The sequence below is a fragment of the Mustela putorius genome, unplaced genomic scaffold (assembly GCF_011764305.1).
Source record: "Mustela putorius furo isolate JIRA1106 unplaced genomic scaffold, ASM1176430v1.1 tig00000040_pilon_pilon_pilon, whole genome shotgun sequence".
In the NCBI taxonomy this organism is placed as follows: domain Eukaryota; kingdom Metazoa; phylum Chordata; class Mammalia; order Carnivora; family Mustelidae; genus Mustela; species Mustela putorius.
The window spans coordinates 4827448-4835682 of NW_025421261.1; the positions used below are offsets into that span (position 1 = coordinate 4827448).

Below are 8235 nucleotides of genomic sequence, written 5' to 3' on the forward strand. Positions count from 1 at the left end.
GGCTTCCTGCCAGGCAAAGCAAAGAGGGAACACAAACATTTGGGAAACTGACCAAGTGTATAAAATAAAAACAGATTGAGACCTAGAGAAATTTCTCATCAAAGTCCTCAAAAGGGAGATGATATATAGTATATGACATGGGATGGTCAAAGCCTTTATCTCCACAATAAACAGAACCGTGACTTCCAAGAATTTATTTCCTACTATACTGTTAAAGTGCAATGGGGGAGTAGAATCCCTCAGAGGGATCGATGAACAGCTAAAATGATCCCAGCCAACTGCTTATGTCTCTAATCATCGGGATGATTCAAGATTAAAATTCAGATTTAAAATGTAGATTGTTGGGGCGCCTGGTGGCTCGCTGGGTTAAAGCCTCTGCCTTCGGCTCAGGTCATGGTCCCAGGGTCCCGGGATCGAGCCCCGCATCGGGCTCCCTGCTCAGCGGGGGGCCTGCTTCCCCCCCCACCTGCCTCTTCACCTACTTGCTATCTCTCTTTCTCTGTCAAATAAGTAAATAAAATCTTTTTTAAAAAATAAAATAAAATAAAATGTAGATTGTTCAGAGAGACACATGGGTATATATTCTTGGACAACCCTCCATGAGTAGTATTTCCACTAGCCAGGGCATAATAAAAAATGGGTAGCAATGGGCTGAATTAGAAGTCTTTGGTGAGAACCCAAGGTCAGAATCCCATGACGGCTGCTTATTACGTGTAGGAACAGGTATGTAGAAGGAAAGGCATATACGCCAAATGTATGGTTATAAAAATCAAATGATGCCGTCAGGCCACCCACCTGAATGGAAGGCACCTTAGCGCAGCATGGGGGTGAGCTAACGGCCAGTCTAACTCAACACGGGAGAGAAGCTAAACACATATTTGTGAGAAAACCTCTGTTTTCCCCAGAAACCAGTTCTGGCCCTGCTTTAGCAAGTGACTAGAAGGGAAACCGAGAAAGGAAAATGGCCAGTACAGGATACACCTGACATTTCAGTGATGATTCAAAAGATGCAGATAGTGTTTTGTTAAGAGGTACACCTTCTGCATGTACTAATGAGTTGCATGTGACCATTGGAATGATCAAAGTCCCAAAGACGTGCACCATAGAACCTGGAAAATGCTTATATCTGCAGTGGGTATCAGCAAAACCCACCACTGCGACAATAAAAAAGGACAGTAAAATACCCTGGGAGTCCAGTTTTAAGTAAGGAACTTCCTGGTCAGTGTTGTAGACATCAAAGAATGCAACACGGGATTGCAGACAGACAGCGTGAGGGGTTGGCCTTGCAGATGTGGCACTTGCCCCACTCTGATTCTGACCCCCTGGTCTGGGCGAGCTGGTTAGTGGCCTTGGGGCAGGTATGTTTAATGCTTCCCAGGTGAATCCAAGGTGTGGTGAGGCTTGAAAAATCACTGTATTAAAGAAAGTCTGGCCAAAATGATGATTTGAGAACTGAAGTAGCAGAGTTAACTCTTTTACACAAAAATAAAACACACATCCCCCAGTTCAAATTTCTCCTGACACTTAAAGTTTTACTGCAAAAACGTGCAGTTATAAAAGTTTAGCCAAAATAATATGTTCAGTGAAGATACTCTAAAAGCCACAAAATAACAAAAGAAAAAAATCTCTCATAAATTCACCATACAAAGTTAACCTCATTGAAATTTGTTGTGTATGTCCTTAGGTTTAGTCCATAAGAAAATAATTCGTGCACAGGACCACGTTTTAGTGAAGAGTCTCTGAAACATGACAATAAAGCCATTTCCCCTACCAGGTAGAGACGGCTGCTCCCTTGCTCTTGTGATTTGTCTGTCTGGGAAGTGACAGCCAGTCATTGGCTCCAACTCAGAACTGTCATCTGATTAGTTAGGACCCCTACTAAGATGTTCGAGTTGGTGTAAAAGAGCAGAGAATGTCTTTCTTTCTAAGAAGGAGCGTTTTGGTTTTTTTTTTTTTTTTGAAATTTTATTTACTTATTTGACAGAGAGAGAGAGACAGAGAGAGAGGGAACACAAGCAGGGAGAGAGGGAGAAGCAGGCTTCCTGCAGAGCAGAGAGCCCGATGTGGGGCTTGATCCAAGGACCCTGGGACCATGATCTGAGACAAAGGCAGATGCTTAACCCACTGAGCCACCCAGGCGCCCCAATGGTAGATTCTTAAAATGGAAAATGCTTAGTCAAAAAGATATATCATAAAGCTTTATAAGGATATTGTCAACTCACTTTGTAGTTAGTATCAATTTACTGAACTATTTAAGGCTGACCATTCACCATGCCCTATTTATTTTTGCATACTTTTTAAACTTTGTTAATTTTATGGTTCAGAATTATTTGGAGTCATTTTCATTTTCATTTTTTTTTTTAAAGATTTTACTTTTCTATTTGATGGACAGAGATCACAAGTAGGCAGAGAGGCAGGCTGAGACAGAGGGGGAAGCAGGCTCCCCGCTGAGCAGAGAGCCCAACGTGGGGCTCGGTCCCAGGACCCTGAGATCATGACCTGAGCCCCAGGCAGAGGTTTCAACCCACTGAGCTACCCAGGTGCCCCTAAGAAAGAGTTTAATTATTGCTGATGATAACAATGTTACACATCGGGAAAGGTAACAAGTGGCCGGAGCATCACGATTTCAAATAATTTGTTTTTGTTATATGAAAACAGAGGCAGTTAGACTTAATTCTGACAATAATAATAAACCTCAAAATGAAAGCAGAAATTGCGCCTCCTTACTATTAAAACGAATTCCAATAGCAATTCCCAAAACCAATTAAAAGATAAGAAACTTGGGCGCCTGGGTGGCTCAGTGGGTTAAGCCGCTGCCTTCGGCTCAGGTCATAATCTCAGGGTCCTGGGATCGAGTCCCGCATCGGGCTCTCTGCTCAGCAGGGAGCCTGCTTCCCCCTCTCTCTCTGCCTGCCTCTCTGCCTACTTGTGATTTCTCTCTGTCAAATAAATAAATAAAATCTTAAAAAAAAATAAAAAAAAAGATAAGAAACTTTCTAGAAGCAATTTAAAATATTGTTTAAACACACCAGTCTTAATGGTAATACAATGATTTCTTCTGTAATGATTAAGAACATTTTTTTCCTCTTAAAATTGTATCTCCAGTAGCACATTTTAAATTAACAGTCTATGATACACCGAGGCTCTTTACAATCACTGCTGCCAAATTTAATTCAAAAGACAACTGCGTGCTGCAGACATATAGGTAGTTTTTAATTCGAGGAGACCAATGAAGAACACCTACTATTCAATTCTGCCCTGACTTGTGTTAATTACACGGTAAGGTTTTCAGGGTTCTATGGTTTATGTCTTTAATAGTTTGTTTTGCTTTTGAAAGAAAGAGAAAAGGTCACACAACGGAAAGGGTTATTTTGTATCGCAGAACACTCACCGCACACTGGTTGCGGAGAAGGCGGCAGCCCGGGGTTGACAGGAGAAGGCTCAGGACGGCAACTGCTCCGCGGGCGGCCTTGGGCTCCAGTCCTCCAGTCGGCCAGGGTGGGGTTGGGGGTGGGGTAAGTCAGGGCGTGGGGCTGGATCCAAACGTCCCTCCTGCCAGTGTTCTTCCATTTAAGAAAATGGACACTGCAGTTTATCTCATTATATTTATTTTCTGTGACATGTGCCCGACGCCACTGCTCCCTTGGACAGCGAGATTTATTTATGATTAGGCAGTGGCACGCTTCATGAAGGTCGGAGGCTTGTGTATTTATTTAGGGTTTCTCTAATGTATTCACTCCCGAAGGCACTTAAGGGGCATGAAATGTGTTTAAGAATAAGCCCTGGGCAGCTGGGCTGAGGAAATGCTACAGAGATGATGCCCAGAAATGTGCCTGCCCTGGCCAGGCAGCTGGGACTTCGGTCCTGAGCTAAGGAGCTGGGTGGCCTGGACAAGAGGGGATGCTGAAGGGCAGGGGGCAGAGCGGGGTGCGGTCAGTGGCATTTCGGTGACGCCTGCTGGTGCCAGTGTGCAGGGTCTTCTGCGAGGCCAAGACGACGTCCAGGAGCCCACGGTGGGAGCACTTTCATAGTGAGTAGAGACACTGAGGGCCGGAGGAGGGACTTAACCAGAAATCTATAGGAAATGATTGCTGTCCAGAATTGGGCAGAGGCTCGGAAGAGGGGATGACTTACTCACTGAATGGTTGGATAAGCCCATAGATACACAACACTGTATGTGAAACCTTAACTGCTTCCAGGTTGCTAACTAAGAATGTGTTAGCTTAGCAGAGGCTGAAATGTCCTTCGTTCCTATCAGTGTGACCCTAGCAAGTTGTATTTTCTCTCACGGTGTTTGAACAGAAATCTCGAGTGACTCATCAAACTGTTTTCTGTTCCCCCAGATTAGAGATGTGTACAGAGAGAGTTGTTCCTGGAGGCACACGATAAGTGAGAACGGATTCTTGGGCACTCACTTCTCTCCAAGGGACATTTGCCTACACTATTCACATTCACATGTACCAGTAAGTAGAAAACCCACTATTGGTATAATAAATACTACCTTTTTTTTTTTTTTTTTTACAGTTTATTTATTTATTTGACAGGAAGAGGAGGAAGGGCAGGGGAGGGGGAGTATGATGCAGGCTCCATCCGAGGACGCTGAGATCGTGACCTGACTCAACATCAAGAGTCGGACGCATAACCAACTAGGCCACCCAGGTGCTGCTATAATAAATGTCGCCTTATTTCAGCAGTAGCCACAGTAAACACGGGCCACTGCCCCGTCCCAGAGGAGCTCACAGCCTAGGAAGTGAGACAAACTGTATGGCGGGTATAGAAAATATCATTAACCTCTTACAAAGCGAGAGGTCAGCGAGTTCTCGGCCACTGACCCTGTGGCTCTTGGGCAAATCTCTTCATAAAAAATGTTGTGACTTACCAAGGACTTGGTATTTGCCAAGCACAAAACTGTTTCATTTCAAGGAATATATCAATATTTGTCTTTACCACTTGATATTCACAACAATCCTAATTGTCTTTATCCTCCTACCAGAGACGAAGAACCCTAAGTGCCTTGCCCAAGCTCAGGAGTGGGTAGTTCGGGAGGGTGAAATTTGAGCCCAGGCCTATCCGACCCAAAAGCCCACGTTCCGACCCAAAAGCCCACGTTCCTCAACAATGAAATGGTGGTAAAAGCCAGAGCTGCGCTGACTGTTGAGCTCCAACAGGATAACATGGGAGAGAATGTGGATACTGGAAAGGTGTGCGGTAAATAGAGCGCCATGTTCCCGTTCCCTTGTCATCTCCACTCTTCCTCAGACGGCACTTCTGTCCCCTACGTCCCCTCCCATCGGCAGCAGGACCGCCCACCTGCCTGGCTGGCGCTGAGCCCTCTGAAGAAGGTGGGGTTTTGTCATCAGCATGACTCGACAGTTGGGGCCAAGCCAGGCAGGGGCATGAAATTCAGGGTCTCGTGGGGTAACACAAAAATATTTCCCGACAATTTGCGGTGAATGTCTTAGCCGCCCATGGACAGGAGAATCCGTCTATCAAGTGGAGAAAGATCCAGGTCTGGGGGATTTTTCCCATTTTGTCCATCTATACCAATCAAGCAGGTTAAAAGAGCCATACCAGGTCCTGTGGGATGAGGGTGGAAGCAGCCTCCCCACTGGGAACCATGCCCTGGTCTCTCATTCCTTTTACCGTTTATCCAACAAATACCTATCCAGAGTGTGTTGTATGCGTCAGGCCCATGGAAAACGCTATCGGCAGGAGAGCAGCGACCATGATGCCTGCGGTCATGATGCCGATTCAGTTTCATCCTGATAAAGGAGAAGAACAAAAGAAAAACCCTTGCAAACAAAATGAGACCCAAGTAAACACACACAGGCACAAAATGTTGCACATTGTTCTAAGGGTCTCAGAATTGTCAAGGGGCTGAGCTTCCGACTAAGGGCGTGGTAAAAAGCAGGTCTTACCTTGGACGGGGCGGGGGGCGGCGAGAAAGGCCTCCCTGAAGCAGAGCCAAAGGCAGAGCAGGTGCCGATGGGTGCAGGAGGTGGGGGACGGTGGGGGAGCATCCCGGTAGACAGCAGAAGCCCCAGCGTGAGCCCAGTGGATTTTAAGGAACTGAGAGGCAGGTGCCCGCAGGACAAGAAATGAACACTCTCCTTCAGTAGGAGGAGCCCAGGCATGGACTGGAAATAGTTTCACAGGACTCTTCAGGAAAGCCTCCATGGAACGCTGTATTTTAAAGCAGATGGGCAGACTGTACGCATGCATGTGTGTTCACGCGTGTGTGCTTTCGTGCTGGGAAAATCACCGGGCCACGTGTTAGTCTTTTCAAGACGGATTAAAGGAGGGGCCACTGGTCACGACCTAGCTTCTGTTGTTTCTCTTCACACAGGCTCGGCAAGCTTTGGGGCCGAGGATGGGGAGATGCAGCGATTGATGACCCACTCCCTGAGAAACAGGACCAGGGTGTGCGACTCGTGATGCGAGCAAAGTGTGTGAGGGTCATTGCCATTTTTAAGAAGGACTAAGTAGCCCCTGGCCTGTGCCATGTGAGGTGCTGCCTGGAGTGGGTTCTACAGTCCTGCTCCTCGGGCAGCTGTTCAGCAAATGCTCATCAGAACAGTATGGCAGAGGATGCTAAGTGAGGCCTCTGGACCTGGAATCCCCAGTGGCTCACTGGGCAGCGTTGGACTAGTCAGTCACTGTCTCTAGGCTTCCGGATCCTCCCAGTTCTTGTCCAGATTAGAGAGTGACCATGGGAGCGCTTGGGTGGCTCAGTCTGTTGGGCATCTGCCTTCAACTTGGAGCAGGATCCCGGGGTCCTGGGATCAAGCCCCACGTCGGGCTCCCTGCTCAGCGAGGAGTCTGCTTCTCCCTCTCCCTCTGCCCCTCCCCCCCACTCATGCTGTCTCCCTCTCTCAAATAAATAAATAAATAAATAAAATCTTTAAAAAAAGAGAGAGAAAGACAACATGTCCTCACAGTCTGTAAGTTCATAACAGGTATTCGCAAATAGTGATTTTCTTTCTTCAACCCTGAGTTAGGGAAGTCCAGAAAAGGTGTCATAGCGAGAAGAAACTGAGGAAGGAGAATGTGCGGACTTGCCACATAGCACGTGAGCAGTGAGGGAGAATCGAGACGGCTCCCACGTTTCTGACTCAGTCACAGAATATTAAACAAAATGGGGCTTATTGCCTGATGTCTGAAAAATCCTGGGTGCGACCAGCTCTGGGACCAACTTGTTCTAGGGCTCGAGGCTGTGAAGGGCCTGGGCCTGTCCTCCCCTTGACTCTCCTCTTGGACCCCACTCCTCAGCCTTCCTATGTCCTGGGCAGCCAACAGCTCCGGGCTTGTCCTCTCAGGTCCTGGGGCAAGAGGAAATGACAATCTTTACACCCATATTTGCACACTGTATCATGAGTACTGTTCTAATTTTTTTTTAATAGGCTCCACATTCAATGCGGGGCTTGAACTCTCAGCTCCTGAGATCAAGGGGCGCATGCTCTGCAGACTGAGTCAGCCAGGTGCCCCTGTCCTAACTTATGTGTGTGTGTAGATACTTGTGATTGTCGCAAGAATGAGGTAAGTGGGAAAACTGAGGCAGATTAAGGAACTAGCCCAAAGTTACAAAGAAAGACAGAGTTAGGATTTGAGCCAAGGGCCTGATTTCAAAGTCTGTGCTGTCCAGGGCCTCTTCTGAGCAAAAGAGAGGAGCACAGGGGAAGGGAGGGAAAAATGAGACAAGAGGAAATCGGAGAGGGAAGCAAACCACGAGAGACTCTTACTCTAGGGAAGAAGCTGAGGGTTGCATGAGGGGAGGTGCACAGGAGGGTGTCTGGGGGCCTCAGTTGTTAAATGTCTGCCTTTGGCTCAGGTCATGATCCCAGGGTCCTGGGGTCAAGCCCTGGAATGGGCTTCCTGCTCAGAGGGGAGGCTGCTTCTCCCTCTCCAGCTCCCCCTGCTTGTGTTCCTTCTCTTGCTATCTCTCTCTGTCATAAATAAATAAAATCTTTTAAAACAATAAAAAAAGAAAAAAGAAAAGAAAAATGATAGGCACATAATGAAGATATAAAAACTCTGAATAGTTAGAAGTGAAGGGATGAACTCTTAGGTAAGTCTTAGATCAAAGAGAAAATAAAAGGGAATCCATTCCTTCCAGAAACCAATGAAAAAGCAAACCACTTTCTACTGAACGCAATACTAAGAGGAGCACTCAGACTTCCAGAATGCCTTAGCGATTTAAAAGTAAAACCAAAAATTAAAGGAACAAAATGCTGATCT

The 8235-nt window shown here is 46.6% G+C and overlaps 1 protein-coding gene across 1 annotated transcript in view; it reads right to left on the reverse strand.

The window, feature by feature from the left end:
- Positions 1–3552, reverse strand: part of LOC101689706 (placenta-specific gene 8 protein) — a 21281-nt gene extending 17729 nt beyond the window's left edge. The window contains exon 1 of the mRNA XM_004777337.3: positions 3392–3552. The gene's annotated coding sequence lies outside the window, so the exon portion shown is untranslated. The remainder of the gene's footprint in view (positions 1–3391) is intronic.
- Positions 3553–8235: the final 4683 nt, after the last annotated feature.